At 41.2% G+C, this 19696-nt stretch overlaps 1 long non-coding RNA gene across 1 annotated transcript; it reads left to right on the forward strand.

The window, feature by feature from the left end:
- The first annotated feature begins 4655 nt into the window (after positions 1–4655).
- Positions 4656–18506, forward strand: Gm40374. Its single transcript, XR_872664.1, has 3 exons — positions 4656–4733; positions 5327–5479; positions 18354–18506. It is a non-coding gene; the product is annotated as a predicted gene, 40374 (long non-coding RNA).
- Positions 18507–19696: the final 1190 nt, after the last annotated feature.

Below are 19696 nucleotides of genomic sequence, written 5' to 3' on the forward strand. Positions count from 1 at the left end.
GAGGGAAGGGGACATAATTGTCCAGCTGAACATCAGATACTTGATCTTTCCCTCATTTGTGGCATTATATTTGACTCTTAGAACCTCACAGGGTAAGAGGAACTGGTATTATCAAAAACACATTCTATAAAGAAGATCCACAGAAGTCAGACATTTGGGTCTGACTTTGCCCGGCACAAGCAAGAGTTAAACCCGTGGGTGATGACTTGGGGGCCATTTGGTGTTGGCACACATTTCATGTTTGCTTCTGTATGCTGCTGTGGAGTTGACATCAGGCCTCTGGACTGACTTTCCTTTACCCAGCCCCCAGACAGACTCACTGTGTGAGCACTTTGTGGCTTGGCTCCTATGGTGAGCCTGGGTGCTGGCTCCTGCTTCCTCTCTGCGCCTTGTGTATATTTAATCATGTTGACGGAATTTACTTTAGTCCAAATTCAGGCTCTTAGCCATTTTCTTCTCTTTGACTCTTCCCTATTTATGCAAACTCAGACCAAGAGCTTTGTCTTTTTCCGACCTTGATACACAGCCCACCACTCCCCTGTAACCCTCATAGTCGCAGGAGTTGAAAAGCTCCCCACTCCCTTTGAGGGGTCTCTGGCATTTTGAGTTCCTTTCCCCTTCTAAGCTGGATATTTGCTTGAGCCCACCTCTCCCCGTTTCCAGTTTTTCCAAGGTTTGCTGCTGGCCTGACTAGACACTTCCCCTGCTCATGTCGTCTGACAATTTCCTGCTGCTGGAAAACTGTCCTCATTTCATTATTTCAGCCAGAAGTTATGGTAACCTTTTTTTTTTTTTTCCTTTTCTTTTCTTCTGGATATAAAGGAGAACCAGGGGCAGGTATTCATAATGTTCAGACTCATAATGTTTTGACCCATAGGAATGGGGTCAAGGCTAGGCAGGGCTCACTGCTCAACACAACACTCAACTTCAAGGCACTACCATGTCTACAGGGAATCTTCTGGCATGTGGTCATCCTAACAGTGGCTGGAAGAGAGTGAGGACTTGACTCCTCCCCCCTTTTACAGAGGAGGAAAAACGGGACCATGGATTCCACATTTGTCCTTGAGCAATGATACCAAATTTTTTCATTAAAAAAAATTCCCCATTGGGTTAGAATCTACGGTAAAAGTTCAAATTAGAGCTGAAATCGACCTTGAGTCTGGCTCTGAGTACAATCTACATCTTAATGAATTCACTTTGGTCCAAGGGCTGACAAGTCCTTCTCTCTGAAATCTCACAGGCTCACTCTTGTCTGTGTTCCAGTGCCAAGCGGATGCCGATGGCTGGATGTACCTTACCTAAACTCATAAAGCATGTATTCTAAAGATTTATTCCATTTGTATTTATGTGTATGCGTGCCACGTGAGTGTGGGTGCCCGAGGAGGCCGGTAGAGGGCCTTGGGTCCTCTGGAGCTGGAGTTGTTATAGGTGGTTGTGACCCTCTGGACCTGGGTGATGGGAACTGAACTCAGTCTTTTGGAAAAGTAGCAAGCACTCATCACCACTTAGCCATCTCCCTAGGCCCCCAAGACGTGTAGTTTAAGACATTAGATTGCAGTCATATTGTATAGGTCTCAGAGCTGGCAGCTTTCCTTGTCTTATGTCTTGGCTTAACTTTACTCTTAGAGGGCAAACCTACTTTTTTTCTTATGGGACATGTCACCACCATTTCCATACGCCAGCTGTGGGGCCAAGGGACACCTGGTCATTCTCAGTGAAGCTTTGTTTCCCCATCTTCTTCCCTCCAGCCAGCTTCCTGTTTTGGGACTCTCATCTGTCTAGTGAGAAGGCAGATGCTACCCCTCACCTTCTGGCTTATGTAATAGAGTTCTCCCTGGTTTCTGTGAAAAGTCAGGGAAACTGCTGTCTACGTTGTAACTGGATATAGCTGGTTTTCTTGGGGGAGAGATTTCTAGTCAGACAGAACCTAACACAGTGGTAGCTTTCTTCTCTCAATAAATAGCTCTGAGGCTGAAGAAATGGCTCAGTGGTTAAGAGCACAGGCTGTTCTTGCTGAGGAGCCTGTGTTAGGTTCCCAGTAGCCATGTGGTCCCTCATAACCACTGGTAACCCTACTTCTATGGTGTCTAATGTGCCCTTTTTTGGCCTCCATGGGCTCCTGCATGTGGTGCACACACATTCACACACATACATAGAAAAATAAACTAACATTAAAAATTATATTTAAAATTACCTCCACAAGCGCTACCTGAAACACCCCACTTTTCTTACATTGACTCTGAGTGTATTGACTTCAGAGTCTACACAGCAAAATGTAAAAGTAATTTTAAATGATCTTAAAAATCAGTTAGGCAGCCATCTGTGCCAGATACTGTGTGTGTGCATCGGGATGGTAACATAGGGAAAGACTTTGATTATGTAGAAGTCACACACATGACTCCACTACTAAACAGACTGAGAGATCCTGTGAAGGAACACTGGACAAGATGGAGAGGATACAGGGTGGGGGTGGGCAGCCTGGTCCTGGAGTAGTTGCATCCCAACAGTAAGTGCTAATGATGGGCCTTCCTGTCTAGGAGACCAGATCTTCTGTTGTCAGGACTTTCTCCTTTTGCCCCTTCAGCCTTCGACAGTAGTCACTTACCATCATTTCTGGCCTGTGAGAACTGTGTGTACCTTCTCTTCTCTTCTCTTCTCTTCTCTTCTCTTCTCTTCTCTTCTCTTCTCTTCTCTTCTCTTCTCTTCTCTTCTCTTCCTCCCTCCCTCCCTCCCTCCCTCCCTCCCTCCCCCCCCTCTCTCTCTCTCTCTCTCTCTTTCTTTCTTTCTTTCTTTCTTTCTTTCTTTCTTTCTTTCTTTCTTTTCTTATCCCACTCTGCACTTCCCATGCCTTTGAATGTACTTCTTCACTTAAACCATCTTGGTTGTGTTTTACTGCTGTTATTGGTAGAAACACCAAAGTATGGAGATAGGGAATTTACACATTTGGAGAACTGAACTCAGTTCAATGGGCCCTAGCTAGTATAAGGTATAAGGTAGGAGGAGAGGCGATGAATGGGCAAAGGTTGGGTCAACAGGTGCTAGTTCATGAATGTTGAAGATTTAGGGGTTTTATTCTGAAAACTCTGATTATCCAGTGAAGAGTTTTAAGGACAGAGATAAAACTGGATTTCTATTTTATAAAAAGAGGTTACTGGCTACTGTATTTAGAGTGTCTTGCCAAGGTGACTGTGGCAGATTGCTTATGAGGTACAAGTTTCAGAAGCTGACTTAGTTAGTGGTGCTCCTTTGGTTTCTTATATCTGTAAGCCACTGGTTCCTGTTTTTCCAAAGGAACTGCCTGTGTGCCTTTGAACACACACACACACACACACATTCCAAAATATTGAGATCTAGTTTCTGTTTACAACCAACAACTGTAATCATGTAAGATTTGAATCAGGCTCATAGATTGTGTTCCTTAGATACTTGGGAATAAGTACAACTGGCCAAACTGAGAAGAACACATGGGGCTAGAGGAAAGAAAAGCATGAAGGACCACCCGTTTTCCTTAGAGACATTATGGAGATGATGTGCCATTCACTCCCTCGAAGGACACTAGAGGAAGATCACATTTCCCACTCCCACTGCAGAGGACTGATGAGTAAGTCAGTTTTGACAAGTTGAGTTTGAAACACTTTTTGGAATGCCCAGTAGACAGTTATGTGGCTCTGGGATTTACAGGACCACTCTGGCTGGAGATGGACATTTAGAAAGCATCCGTTTATTAGTGGCAGTCAGAACTGTGAGAGTAGATGAGGTCACTCAGGAAGAAAATGTGATGTAAAGACAGAAGGAGGAAGAGTTGAGAGAAGGAAGGGGAGGAGCAGGAATGGGTGAGGAATTGGATACAAGGAAACAGGTCAGAGGCAAAGAATTGAGTTGACTGAGCAGAGTCTAGGATGAAAAATGACAGCAGAGGCACACAGACTAATTTTGATGGGTTAGGGAGCAGGTGGGATCCAGCTGGCGGCTGCTGTCTGATTGGATGACACCTGTATTGACATCTGGAGGAACAAGATGTGGGGATGAGGGAGTTTTGGAGTATATACAGTTTCAGAAGTACAGCAATTCAGGGAAGTGATGAATTCAACTCAGCTTGTGGTCAGAAGAGGTCAAGGCATGGTGACAAAAGTGGGTAATGTAGAGATGAAAGTCCTAGGGGCTGGGACATAGTGACCCAAGTGGCTGACTTTACAGTGGATGTGTAGTGAGGTCAGAGGTGAGAATGACAGTGAGGGACTAAGGGGAGGATTAGTTAATGACTTGGAAAGAGGGACGGAAGAATTCTGCCCTCCTATAATACCAGCCCTCCAAAATACAGAACAGCTTGCCCTAGAGGACGTCCGAGAAGCTGTGTGCTTAGAAGAGTGAAGTCTCCCACTGTGCAGAAGGAAAAGAGTGTAGGCGTGGAGTGGAGGGGGTGGAGGGAATGGAGGGGATTCGGGATGGTTTGTGTCTACAAGACATCCACGGAAGGCAGGAAGGCAGTTTGGTTCCATTTAACAGTATTCAGTAGCCGCTGTTGGTTGGGAGTCTGTGTGATCTGGCCACACAGATAGCACCAACATCTCCAGCCTATTCACCACCTCTGCTCCCAGCCTTCTGGATGATATCAGGTTATGCATCCTTCCTTTGAAGGAACAACCCTGTGTGCTTATCACTCCAGGGTCCCCTCCAGGGTCCCCTAGTGCTTATCTGTAAGCACAAGGACTCCACGTCTCTAACAAGGGAAGGTAGGCACTTCCTTTGAGTTGGCTGAGAATAATGTCAAGCATTGTTTGTTATCTTGAAGAATGCAATGGCAGTAAGATTTCAGAAGGAGAGTTTTAGGAAGTTATGTCTTCAGAATAGACTGCGGAGGGCTTAGATGAATGATCTGCATGGTGGAAGCTGTGCTAGGCTGACAGAGGGATTGCTGGGAGTTGGAATTCCTCTAGTCTTCATGATTGTCCATTACCATAGTGGTGGCTTTTGCTTTTGTATATGTCCTTCCGCCGGGTAAAACTGAAGCCAATTGGATTATAGAAAACTCTGAGACATTTGTTTGTTCCTTAAGGAGGTAATATTCACTCCAATCTGAAGAAATAACTTTCTAATAGGAAAGTTCTTCTGAGGATGTGGGAGATGATATTAATTTGGACATTTAATACTGTAAGCATTTGTGTGTTTGGACACACACATGCACATACACACACATATGCACACACACACAGACAAATGTGAGTGCGCGCCTGTGTGAATACAGGGAAGGGCGTGAGATATCTTATGTGACACATGTGGAAGAAATTAACATCTAAAAGTCTGCACCTTTTTTTTTTTGAGACAGGCTCTCACGAAGTTAACTGTTTCAGTTAGACTGATTGGCCACCAGACCCATAGGAAACACCTGCCTCTGCCTCCCACCATGCCGAAATTGCAAGTATGTGCTACCCCACCTTGCACTTATTCTGGGCCTGAACTCAGTCTTTATGTTTTCACGGTAAGCACTTTACCCACTGAGCCATTCCCCAGCAATAATTAGATCTTATTATGTATTATTTTGGCCTTTACTATAATTCTGAGCTGAAATCAGATACAAATGTACTTCTGTAAAAATTGATTTTCTGAAGAGAGTTTGATCAGTTTTTTTAAAAAAAAAAAAGAATGATTTAGTTCTATAGCAATGCACATTAGGATTGTGAACATAGGACCTGCTTGGTCTAAGCTAGAACATCAGCAAAGAACTTTCTTGCTATAGGATTAGGAAGGTCTTTAAACAGATAATGTCAAAACTGTCAAGCCAGGAGCAGTCTCCTGTACAAAAGGCTCTACAACTGGCTCACCAGAAGCTCAGCATTACCTTCTAATTTGGCCATCCAGAGCCATTTTTACATCACTAGGTAAAGAGGAAAAGCCACATTCTCTCCTGGATGGGAAGAGACTGCTTGCTCCTCCAAGAAAGAGAGCTGAGGGCTGGGGAGTGGGTGCCAACTCGTCCAAGCCACTTCTAGTTTGTTAACTCTGACCCCTGGGGGTTGGACTCTGCAAGTGCAACTGCTGACGCCCACAAAGGCACTCCACAGACCATGACAGAGACGCTGGCATACCTGCAAGGAGAACTCTCAGGGAACCGACAAAACAGAGAGGAAAAGTCATTTAAAAGGCACCTAGAAAAAGAGAACCCATTAAAATAATAAACTCAAACGAAGAGCTTTGTAACTTACTGGTAATTTTCATCACTCAGATAAGAATGCATTAGTGACAAAAATCATACATGTTTGTCAATATTACTCATAAAACAAACATTTACCAGTGCATCACAGAACTAGTATACCAAGGACTTCCAGGTGGGTTGGTGGCACATGCCTTTAATCCCAGAACTTGGGGGACAAAGGCAGGCAAGTCTTTGAGTTCCAGGCCAGCCTGGTCAACAGAGAGAGTTCCAGAATAGTCAGGGACACCTAGACAAACCTTCTCTTAAAAAGGGAAGAAAGAAGGAAAGAAAAAGAAGGAAGGAAGGAAGGAAGGAAGGAAGGAAAGAAAGAAAGAAAGAAAGAAAGAAAGAGAGAGAGAGAGAAAGAGAGAAAGAAGGGGAGGAGGGAGGGAGGAAAGGGAGAAAGGAAGGAAGAAAAAGAAAGAAAGAAAGAAAGAAAGAAAGAAAGAAAGAGAGAGAGAGAGAAAGAAAGAAAGGAAAAGAAAAGGGAACATTAAGCACCTACTGTATGCCAGATAGAGATAACTGTACTGCCACAGGTCCATGTAAAATGGGCTAAAGGCTCTGGAGACACTTGCATTGACAATACAAAGAACTACTAGAAGTAAAAAATATTAACTTTAATAAAGGCAAAATAAGTGTAAGAATGTAAAGGTTCAAATATGAGAGCATACCAGGAGGACTACAGGAGAGTCTGTCCTGGAGAGCATAAGTATTCCTCTGTCTTCTGAAGGCTGAAGGTGAATTGCTCAGACGGCAGGTCTTCATAAGAGAATGAATGGCTGTCAGTTGAAATGACCAAAGCCCTTCCCATCAGATCCAAGCACAGATCACGGGAAGAGGGTCCTTACTTGAAAGCATCTTCTAAAACCCCTCAAAGAAAATTTCCCCTGCTAGTTCAAATGTTCAGCCATGGTTCACAGGACAAACCTGGCTACCCATAGAACGACCCCTGAGCTGGGGTATTTGGAGAACGGGTCTCATTGTGGGGAAAGGAGAGCAGGAAGAATTCTGATATGGATATAGACATGACAGGCAGAACTGTGTGGTTGCTGCTAGGGTATCTTTCATTTAGTTTGACCCCAGGCATTGAATAATGGACAATCAAATGGAAATTAATAAAAAAAATGCAAAGCCTTCCAGAACATTCTTTCAACCTTTAAAAGAATGTGTATTCATTGTATTAGGTATGGGTGTTACAATACATGACCAACTCTGATGAAACCAATACTGTGTTGAGGGAATGAAACAAATGACAGTGAACACCGACGAACAATACGACAGAAACAAGGAGAGAGAAGACTGGACAGGACGAACAGACTAGAATGATAAAATGGAGCGTGCATTGGGAAAGATCTTAGTGGATTCAAGATTTAGACATAAGGATCCTCAAAGTTAGAGGGAAGAAAATAAGATTTGGTTAGTGGGAAGCAAGACTGTACCTACCTGCTGTGACCAAAGTGGGACAGGCCATTCACCTAAGAGTTTCTACAGGCTGGCTCTAGACTAGACTCCGAATAGAAACAGATCAGACAGAACTTTTGCTCACAGGGCTCACACATTCTAAGGCATTGATTGATTATTTCAGTTTACAGTGCCTCATGTCGAAGATGCCGTGGGGGGTGGGGTGAGAAGCACAGGAGGGATGGAGTTGGGGAAAGGAGAGAAACTATTGGTTCAGGGTGGCAGGGGAAGCCTCCAGAGAGGGAGGGGGAGAGGGAGGAAGAGACAGACCCTAAGGAAAGAGTTTTGATCACCAGTCTCTGGCTTCCTTTTTATAGTTTCCTCTTTATTGTAGCTTTGCACTGTTCTTGCTCTCAGAGGACACTCCACCCATGGAAAGCAGATTTGAATACTGGAACATTAGAGGGTTCTTCACTGAGACCGGAAACTGGAGGAACCCATACCGACAATGTGTGGAGGCGTTGATATTTGCATTTTATTAAAATTCGCAGTCATTACAGTGACTACTAGACAGAGAAGGCAAGCTTTGGGAGATAAGTCACCATCTAACTGTGGATGCTGATGGACGATACTCTCGATGTCTTGTCTCCAAGTCATTTGTGTCCTTTGTCTCAGTAGTGTCTCAGATCCTCGGGTGCTGTTTCTGAGTCATCACCCTAACCCCCACGGCACTTCAGATGCTGTTCAGTAATCACTGTGCCAGAATGGAATTTCCTTTAAAGAAAAAAAAATGTCTCTATGTTAGGGAAAGTAGGATCCCATCAGCTCGGAGATCTGAAAGAGGCACAAAGTAGAACTATTCTAAAGAAAGCCTCTCAACATGATGAGCTCTTACTGAACTAAAATAACACGCAATAGCTCCATTATCTATTATTGAGTCTTAGGAAATGGAGAGCCAGCCAGGCCCGAACTTTCTAGAAGAGCTTTCTGAGGCCATTTAATATTAAATTCCAACCCATGGACAGACCACTATCTAAATATTCTGGGTGGAAGACAGGAAAAAGGATAGAATTCTTTTATGGTTTAAATCTTAAAATATCTCCCACAGGCTTATGTTTTGAATGCTTAGCCCTCAGCTTCTGGCTTATTTTGAAACCTGTGGAGCTTTTAGAAGGCAGGATCTGGCCAGTGGAAGCAGGTCTTTGGTTCTGGCCTTTCCATTGCTTCCTGGTATAGCCATCATATGAGGGACCTGGCTATACGCTCCTGTTGCCTTGGGTTGAGCTGTCCTGTTGCCATGACTTCACCTCTGGGATGGGTGGAAATCCAAAAAAACCGTTAGTCTAAAACAATCCCATTTTCACTTAAACTACTTCTGTTAGGCACTTGGTCACAGTGACACAAATGTTATCAACACAACCCCAACTAAAGAGAGACATACAACTGTCCTTAGCTGTTGTTGGCAGGGCAGGCCACCAATTCACTTTCTCGATAAAGATGATCCTGAAATTCTGATCCTCCCGATTTTACCTCCCAAGTACTGGAATTATAGGCATGCACCACCACACCCAGCTTGTGTTTGGCTTTTTGGAACAGGGTCTTACTATGTAGTCCAAGCTAGTCTCAAACCTCATAATCCTCCTGCCTTCACCTCCTAAGCATTGGGATTACAGACAGGCATGCCTTCTATTCTTTTCTACTATAGACCCTTCCACCCCAGATCTGCCCTCTCAGTCAGTCCCTTCCCGCCATACTGCAGTCATTTGCTTCAGATCTTCAGAAAGCTCTGATTATTTTAAAAATCTGCTAATAATAAAGTACAAGAAGTCAGACAAAGAGAAGGTAGGAAATTGCATGTAAGGACCTTAAAAATAAGCATGAGAAAGAGAGAAGGAGCTTTAGTGTCTGGAAATACTGTAAAATAGAAATTAATGTATCATTTGTATGTATGTATGTATGTATGTATGTATGTATGTATGTATGTATGTATGTTGTGTGTACATGTGTGGATGAAGGGGCATGTGCATGCACATGTATTCATGTGTGTGTGTGTAAGTCAAAGGATAACATTGGTTATATTTCTCAATCACTTCCTGCTTTATTTTTAAAAAGTGTTTGTTTGTTTTTATTCCTATGGGTATGGCTGTTCTCTTGCCCAGATTTCTATGTATGACTTGTGTTAGTACCTGCAGAGGCCAGAAGAGGGTACTGAATCCCCTGGAACTTGATTTGCAGATGGTTGTTGCAGTCATGCGGGTGCTGAGAAACAAACCTGGGTCCTCTAAAGGCGCACTGACTGCTCTTAAACTGTGGAGCCATCTTTGCAGCCTCTTCACTGGGTTTTTTTGAGACTGGGTCTCTCACTGAACCTGGAGCTCACCTCCTTGGCTAACTGAACTGGCTAGCAAGCCCTAAGGATCTTTCTGGGTCCACAGACATCCACTGCTTGGCTTTTCACATGGATGCTAGGGATCTGAACTCAGAACCTTAAGCTTGCAGGCAAGCACTTTACTTGCTGAGTCCTCTACCCAGGCTTGTATCATATCATTTTGAAATCAATACTATTGCTATTGATTAATACTTTTCCTTTGGAAGATTATCTCATTTATTTCATGATATGATTTATTAAATCAATAGGATCAGATAATCTCATTTTAGAAAATTTGACAGAAACGTAATTAACTCATATTGTTACCAAATTATTCTTGCCTTAAATTAAAATGTGAGACTTCTATTTATTACTAGTAGAAGCCAGTAGAGCCAAAGCACCATATTATTATTAGAGTCCATTTGAGAATAGAAGAGGATACTTAGAAAAATAACAACCACAGTAATTACTATACTAAACTTTATTCTTCAAGAGCAGTTAATCTTAGCCTAAAATTGAACAAGAAGCTGGTTCTATGGAAGACTGTGAATTTGCAAATTGAGTGAATTATAATGGTTTGTTGAAGTACTTTATGAATGTGTCTTATTGTAAGGGCCCCAAAGGACAGATTTTCAAGTAGTGTCATTACAGAGATGGTAAAGGCAAGATGGATGAATCAGCTTAAATTCCGAGTGACTCCCTCTGATTGAGATGGGAACTTGATGTTTCTTGGTGTTGTTTCTGACATCTTTAAAAAGGAAAAAAGGAATTGGCTGAGTGTGGCGGCATGTGCCTTTAATCCTAGCACTTGGGAGGCAGAGGTAAGTGGGTCTCTGTGACTTCAAGGCCAGTCTAGTCCATTATCCAGTTCCAGGTCAGTCAGAGTCAGAGCTACATAATAAGACCATGTCTTTTAAAAAATGTATTACGATATAACTGACTCACTATACAATTCTTTCACTCAAAATCTAAGGATTTTAGGACATTCACATGTGTCCATTACAATCAATTTAGAACATTTATGTTTTTTTTATTTTTATTAAACTAATAAAATTTATTTTAAAATATACAACTCAGTATTGACATATTTTAAGTCATCAAAATAATTTGTAATAGTTAAATGCCTCTTAAATATACATGATATCTTCTGAAGCTAAAAGTAATATTCACTCAACCAGTTTTTAAAATCTATTTGGAACATTAAACATGATAGTAGTAGAAAAAATCTCTTATGAAGTCCTCTATGAAAGGAAATTATGACAGGTTCCTTATTAGACAGAAACTGTTCCATCTCCAAGGGAGAATAGGCAGTGTAACTGTCTGTGGGCTCATAGGATGAACTGGGTAGTGTTCCTTCTGTTTCTATTTTGTGGAATAGTTTGAAGAGTATTGGTATTAGATTATCTTTGAAGGTTTGATAGAGTTCTGCACTAAACCCATCTGGTCCTGGGCTTTTTTTTTTTTTTTTTTTTTTTTTTTTTTTTTTTTTTTGGTTAGGAGACTTTTAATGACTGCTTCTATTTCTTTAGGGGTTATGGGACTGTTTGAATGGTTTATCTGATCCTGATTTAACTTTGGTATTTGGTATCTGTCTAGAAAATTGTCCATTTCATCCAGCTTTTCCAGTTTTGATGAATATAGGCTTCTGTAGTAGTAGGATCTAATGAGTTTTTTTGAATTTCTTCAGTTTCTGTTGTTATATTTCCCTTTTCATTTCTGATTTTGTTAATTTGGATTCTGTCTCTGTGCCCTCTGGTTAGTCTGGCTAAGGGCTCATCTATCTTTGTTTTCTCAAAGAACCAGCTCCTGGTTTTGTTAACTCTTTGAATAGTTCTTTTTGTTTCTACTTGGTTGGTTTCAGCCCTGAGTTTGATTATTTCCTGCAGTCTACTCCTCTTGGATGTATTTGCTTCTTTCTGTTCTATAGCTTTCAGATGTGCTGTTAAGCTGGTAGTGTATGCTTCTACAGTTTCTTTTTGGAGGCACTCAAAGCTGAGTTTTCCTCTTAGCACTGCTTTCATTGTGCTCCATAAATTTGGGTATGTTGTGCCTCCATTTTCATTAAATTTTAAAAAGTCTTTAATTTCTTCCTCCCTCCCTCCCTCCCTCCCTCCCTCCCTCCCTCCCTCCCTCCCTCCCTCCCTCCCTCCCTCCCTCTCTCTCTCTCTCTCTCTCTCTCTCTCTCTCTCTCTCTCTCTCTTTCTCTCTTTCTTTCTTTCTTTCTTTCTTTCTTTCTTTCTTTCTTTCTTTCTTTCTTTCTTTCTTTCTTTCTTTCTTTCTTTCTTTCTTCCTTGACCAAGTTATCATTGAGTAGGGTGTTGTTCAGCTTCCATGTGTATGTGGGCTTTCTGTTGTTTTTGTTGTTATTGAAGACCAGCCTTAGTCCGTGGTGATCTGATAGGATGCATGGTATTATTTCAATCTTCTTGTATCGTTTGAGGCCTATTTTGTGACTGAGTATATGGTCAATTTTGGAGAAGGTACATTCTTTTGGTTTAGGATAAAATGTTCTATACATATCTGTTAGATACATTTGGTCCATAACTTCTGTTAGTTTCACTGTGTCTCTGTTTAGTTTCTGTTTCCATGATCAGTCCATTGATGAGAGTGGGGTGTTGAAGTCTCCCAATATTATTGTGTGCTTTGTGCAATGTGTGCTTTGAGCTTCAGTAAAGTTTCTATTATGAGTGCGGGTGCCCTTGCATTTGGAGCATAGATGTTCAGAATTGAGAGTTCTTGGTAGATTATTCTTTGATGAGTATGAAAGTGTCCTTCCTTATCCTTTTTGATAACTTTTGATTTTATTCGATATTAGAATGGCTACTCCAGCTTGCTTCTTGGGACCATTTGCTTGGAAAATTGTTTTCCAGCCCTTTACTCTGAGGTAGTGTCTGTCTTTGACACTGAGGCATGTTTCCTGTTTATGTATCCACCTGGCTATTCTACATCTATTTATTTATTTATTTATTTATTTATTCATTCATTCATTCATTCATTCATTCATTCATTCATTCATTTATTCTCTGTATAGTCCTGGCTGTCCTGGATCTCACTTTGTAGACCAGGCTGGCCTTGAACTCAGAAATCCTCCTGCCTTTGCCTCCCGAGTGCTGGGATTAAAGGCGTGTGCCACCACTGCCCGGCTTATGTCTTTTTATTGGGGAAGTGAATCCATTGATGTTAAGAGCTATTAAGGAATAGTGATTGTTGCTTCCTAATATTTTTGATGTTATTTTCATGTTTGTGTGGCTATCTTCTTTTGGGTTTGTTGACAGAAGATTACTTTTTTGCTTTTTCTAGGGTGTAGTTTCCCTTCTTGTGTTGGTGTTTTCCATCTATTATTCTTTATAGGGCTGGATTTGTGGAAAGATATTGTGTAAATTTGTTTTTGTCATGGAATATCTTGGTTTCTCTATCTATGGCAATTGAGAGTTTTGCTGGGTTTAGTAGCCTGGGATGGCATTTGTGTTCTCTTAGTGTCTATATGACATCTGCCCAGGACTTTCATAGTCTCTGGTGAGAAGTCTGGTGTATTTCTGATAGGTCTGCCTTGATATGTTACTTGATCTTTTTCCCTTACTGTTTTTAATATTCTTTCTTTATTTTGTGCATTTGGTGTTTTGACTATTATGTGATGGGAGGAATTTCTTTTCTGGTACAATCTACTTGGAGTTCTGTAGTCTTCTTGTATGTTGATAGGCATTTCTTTCTTTAGGTTAGGGAAGTTTTCTTCTATAATTTTGTTGAAGATATTTACTGGCCCTTTGAGTTGGGACTCTTCACTCTTTTCTATAACTATTATCCTTAGGTTTGGTTTTCTCATTGTGTCCTGGATTTCCTGGATGTTTTGAGTTAGGAGCTTTTTGCATTTTGCATTTTCTTTGTTGTGCCCATGTTCTCTATGGAATCTTCTGCACCTGAGATTCTCTCTTCCATCTCTTGTATTCTGTTGCTGATGCTCACATCTGTGGTTCCAGATTTCTTTCCTAGGGTTTCTATCTCCAGGGTTGTCTCCATTTGTAATTTCTTTATTGTTTCTATTTCCATTTTTAGATCCTGGAAGGTTTTGTTCATTTATTTCACCTGTTTGTTTGTTTTTTTTTTTCCTGTAATTCTTTAAGGGATTTTTGTGTTTCCTCTTTAAGGGCTTCTAGTTGTTTACCTGTGTTTTCCTGTATTTCTTTAAGGGAGTTATTTATGTCCTTCTTAAAGTCTTCTCCCCTATCATCATCATGAGATGTGATTTTAAATCAGAATCTTGCTTTTCTGGTGTGTTGGGCTATCCAGGGCTTGCTGTGGTTGGTAAACTGGTTTCTGATGATGCCAAGTAGACTTGGTTTCTGTTGCTTATATCATTGCCCTTGCTTCTCGACATCTGGTTATCTCTGGTGTTAGCTGATCTTGCTGTCTCTGACTGTGGCTTGTCCTTCTGCAAGCCTGTGTGTCAGTACTCCTGGGAGACCAGTTCTCTCTGGGAGGAATTTGGGTATGGAGAGCTGTGGCACAGGATCAGCTCTGGGGTTCAGATGGAAACTGGAAGGATACTGTCCCCAGCTGTTACTTAGTTCCTGTGTCCTCATGGCTCTGGGTGATTCCCTCTTAGGCCAGGAATTTGAACTGAAGTTGTGGTCTTACCTGTGCTCACAAGTGTGTCGGCCCTCCTGGGAGACATGCTGTCTTCCAGTGGTACTTGGGTATGAATGTAGAACACTTATACTCTCCTGGAAACAAAGCTGGCATCATCAGTCAATTCCTATTTCTTTCTAGTCCCCATCAACTTCTGGTCTATTCAACTGCTAATGCACCTCTGTCTCCATACTTGTATCAATTCTGAACATTAATATAAATAATAATATCACACAATAAGTGGTCTGTTGTGGTGATATCCTTTTACTGTTTTCAAGGTACTTCATCCTTTTTATTTGTGAAGTACTGCTTTGTAAAGCTGTGCTACATTTTGTAACTCAGCAACTGATAAGCCTTTGGGTTTCTATTACTTTTGTTCTCATGAATAATGCTGCTGTTTCTGAAATAAAAGATAGGTTTTCCTTTTGTTTTAGGGTTTCTAGTTGTGAAGAGACACTATTTTAGTTAGAGTTTTACTGCTGTGAACAGATGATACCCTGACCAAGGCAGCTCTTATAAGGGACAACATTTAATTGGGACTGGCTTACAGGTTCAGAGGGTCAGTCCATTATCATCAAGGCAGGAGCATGGCAGCATCCAGGCAGGTAGAACTCTGGCAGAGCCTGAGTTCTACATCTGAAGCCCACTTAGAGAAGACTGTTATGCAAGCAGCTAGGAGGGTCTCAAAGCCCACCCCCACAATGATATACTTCCTCCAACAAGACCACACCTCATAGTACTATCATTCCATATCCATATTCAAAACATATTCAAACCACCTCAGACACCAAGACCAAGGTAACTCTTATAAAAGAAAACATTAAATTGGGCGGGGGGTGTTGCTTACAGTTTTTGAGGGTTATTCTATTATCATCACAGCAGGTAGCATGGTGGCCAGCATATAGACATGGTGCTGGAGAAGTAACTGAAAGCTGTACGTCATGATCCTCAGACAGTAGAGAGGAGGGCAGGGAGAGAGAGAGAAGAGACAGACAGAGACAAAGACACACAGAGAGACAGAGAATATGTGTCTGGCATGGGCCTTCAAAAACCCACCCCCAGCAACACATCCCCTCCAACAAAGTCACCCCTCTTAATCTTTCCAACACTCTACCAACTGGGATCCAAGCATCCCAATATATGAGCTTATGAGGCCACTCTTAGTCATAACATCATACATTTCTATTCCTATATATCCACAATTGCAATGGCTAGATCATAAGATAGCTTGATATTTTACCTTTTAAGGACCAGCTAGACTCTTCCAAAGTGTGAGTTTTATTTCTACTAGCCTCATCGCATCCTCATGAATACACATTGCTCTTTCAGTTACAGCCCTCCTGGTAGGTATGAAGTGGACACTTATCAGAGTTTGACTGACATTTCCCTGATGGCTAAGTATGTCACACATCTTTTATTTTACTTAATATTTTAATAATTTTGAGAACTATATGTTCAGATCCATTTTAATATTGAATTTCTTTATTATTGTTCTGAGAGATCCTCATATGTCTTAGATATAAGTTCTTTATAAAATCAACTATTTGAAAATATTTACTTTCTGGAGATATGGCTCAGTGGCTAAGAGCCCTTGTTCTTCCTGAGGACATGGGTTTGATTCTTAGCACCCACATGATGGTTCACAACCATTGTGAAGATAATTCAAGTTCCAGGAGATTCAATACCCTCTTCTGACCTTCACAGGTACTAAACTTGCATGTGGTGCACATACAAACATGCAGGCAAAATATATGCAAAGTAAAACGTGTAAATCTTTTTTAGGGGGCAGGAGTTCAAGACAGAGTTTCTCTGTGTATAGTTTTGACTATCCTGGAACTTATTCTGTAGACCAACCTGGTCTTGAAAAAAATGAATAAATCTTAAAAACTTAAAACAAGCACTGTCCTCTGTGTTGTCCTTTAAGTCTTGATGGCGTCATTAGAAGCAAATGTTCTATTTTTGATACATTTGTTCCTCTCTCTTTTGCTGTCAGAGTTAAAAGCCTGTACTAGCTGTAAGGCCATGAGGTTCTAGTTATGTTTCCTCCTTTGAACTTTATGTTTTTATTTCTTTCACTTAGTGGTTTGACACACTTGCATTTTTGGTGTATTTTTGAGGGACAGGTCCAATCATTATCTCCATGTGGATATCCAATTATTTGGGCACAATTTTGAGAGTACTGTTCTCTCCTCATAATTGTCTTAGCACCCTTGCTAGAAATCACTTAGACTCTTGATCGTAACCTGTTGATTTATCTGCCCATCTTTATTTCAGTACCACAGGGTTCTGATTTACTTTTGTAGTAGATTTTAAAGTCAAGAAATGTGGATCCTCCAAATTTGTTCCTCACAGTTATTGAAGTGATTTTGGGCTCATGCTTCTCTGTGCTGGTATCAGACTGAACTTTTTTGTGAGGTGTGTGTTGAACGTGCAGAGTTATTTCAGGACCACTGACAGCTAACCAATGAGTGTACTATCTATGAACGTGTATGCCTTTTCCCTTACTTAGGTTCTTTTAAAATTTCCTTTCAACACTGCTATGTGGTTTTAAGAGTTCAAGCTTTATGCTTCTGTACTGGCTAGTTTTGTGTCAACTTGACACAGTTGGAGTTATCACAGAAAAAGGAGCTTCAATTGAGGAAATGCCTCCATGAGATCCAACTGTAAAGCATTTTCTCAATTAGTGATCAAGGGGGAAAGGCCCCTTGTGGGTGGGACCATCTCTGGGCTGGTAATATTGGGGTCTATAAGAGAGCAGGCTGAGCAAGCCAGGGGAAGCAAGCCAGTAAAGAACATCCCTCCATGGCCTCTGCATCAGCTCCTGCTTTCTGACCTGCATGAGTTCCAGTCCTGACTTCCTTTGGTGATGAACAGCAGCATGGAAGTGTAAGCTGAATAAACCCTTTCCTCCCCAACTGCTTCTTGGTCATGATGTTTGTGCAGGAGTAGAAACTCTGACTAAGACAGCTTCCTAAACTTATTATTACTCTTTTATTCTTTGGGATGTTATTATCAAATTGTTTTCCTTTTCTTCTTTTCTTTTCTTTTCTTTTCTTTTCTTTTCTTTTCTTTTCTTTTCTTTTCCTTTCCTTTCCTTTCCTTTCCTTTCCTTTCCTTTCCTTTCCTTTCCTTTCCTTTCTTTTCTTTTCTTTTCTTTTCTTTTCCCCCAGAGCTGAGGACTGAACCCAGGGCCTTGCTCTTGCTAGGCAAGTGCTCTACCACTGAGCTAAATCTCCAACCCCATCAAATTGTTTTCTTTATATCGTTTTCAGATTGTTCATTGCAATTGATTTCTGTAACCCAACACAGTTTTGTTTTTGAAGTAACCCTTAGGCTGGTAACAGAAAACAGCTAACTACAAGAAATATTGTTTTAAATAGATTATACTAGTATAAATAATATAGTCCAGGCACTGACTTCATTTATCTGAAGATTAAAACATCTCATTAGAAAGCAGATTCAGAGATCAAAGGCGCATATCACAATTTTCTTACAGTTTCTGATGCCCATACTCTGGAAACTGTGGGTAATGCCATCTCTTCCCATATGCATTTCACTTCCCTTAGGAACAAGTGGACAATTAGTGGCCTGAGAATATTCTTCTTCGGGTCTCAACTCAGCACTTGATTCCTTTGAAATTCTTTCCCCTCATCCATTCATTTGTCCTATTTACAGCTAACAGGGCTCATTGCTAGTTTATTTCCTTAATCATACTTCTTAAAATTGGTAATCATCTTGTGATTTTGTTGTTATCTCCTTCAGAGTGAAAGAACAGAATGAAGACCTTTCCTAGTCACCGAGTAACATCTCATCCAGATTAATTAGGAAATAAGACTGAATTCCCCTAAAAGTGAGTCATGAAAGTATCCAGACCGGAGACCTAAATTGCTCCACATCCTGAGGAACTGTGTGTTGTTATTTCTGAATCCCAAACATCTCACAAGACTCCTGGCACATAGATGTCTTCTAATCGTACTGAAAGGGAAAAGATGTTTTTCTGAAAAAGTTGGGGACCTTCAGCAGTGCTTTATATAATCCTGCGAGTTGGGGATGGTTTCAAGCAGAAATGAGCACACACTTTTGAAGGATTAGCTTAATAGAGGAGCTGGGGCTACGTGGTGCTTGGGCTGATACGGATTCCCATTTCTGTGCATTCAGTGTTCTAGCTGCACCTCGGGTCCTGAGTTGTTCAGTGTCAGGCGGTACCTTCCATACCTGAGAACAAAGTCGCTCTTTTCCTTTGCGATTTGCCTGATTTTCAGCTGCTCTACTGATGTTGGACATGAGGACAATAATGGCAGGACCTACAGCTGATGCCTGAAAATGCCAGAGTTTCATGAAATAAAAATCCCAAATAAGGCTCCTGAGTGAAGAGGCACAGCTCACAGAGAAAGGCTGCTTTCTTCCTGACCAAACCTGAGTTGCTATGAAGAAGGAAATAAGACCAAGAGCCACCAGGTTTGCATGATTTAGGAGACTGTTGATTCCTTAGACTGAGAAGGAATGAGAAGGATGTGGTGTGGTGAACGAGGAGAACCTTATCGCTGCTGTCTGATGTTTGTGTCCTAACATAGACTGAAACTCGTCCTTAGAGTGATGGCAGTCAGAGATGCGGCATAAGTGACGATTTGGTCATCAAGTGGAGTCCTCATGAGTAATATTATTTCTTTTGTTGAGATAGTCTTACTATGTAACTGTGACTAGCCTGTACCTCTCTATGTAGACAGGCTGATCTCATATTAATCTGCCTCTAGTCTCTAAAATGCTGGCATTAAATTTGGGGGATTGAGAGATGGCTTTGTTAAAAGAATTGGCTGCTCTTGCTGAGGATCTGGGTTCGATGCCCAAACAGACATGATGGCTCACAACTGTGTAACTCTAGTTTCAGAGGATCCAATGCCCTCTCCCAGCTTCCATAGGTACCATGCATGCATATGGGGTACACAGACATACAAGCAGACAAAAAATTCACACCTGTGAAATAAAATAATATATATATTTAAAAGAAACAGATCTTGGGACTGATAGCTATTCAAGATTTTCTTTGTTCTGATCCACAATGCAATCTGAATATAACCACAGTGAGAAAAATAGATTAAAATAAT

Source organism: Mus musculus, chromosome 12, assembly GCF_000001635.26.
Source record: "Mus musculus strain C57BL/6J chromosome 12, GRCm38.p6 C57BL/6J".
Classification (NCBI taxonomy): domain Eukaryota; kingdom Metazoa; phylum Chordata; class Mammalia; order Rodentia; family Muridae; genus Mus; species Mus musculus.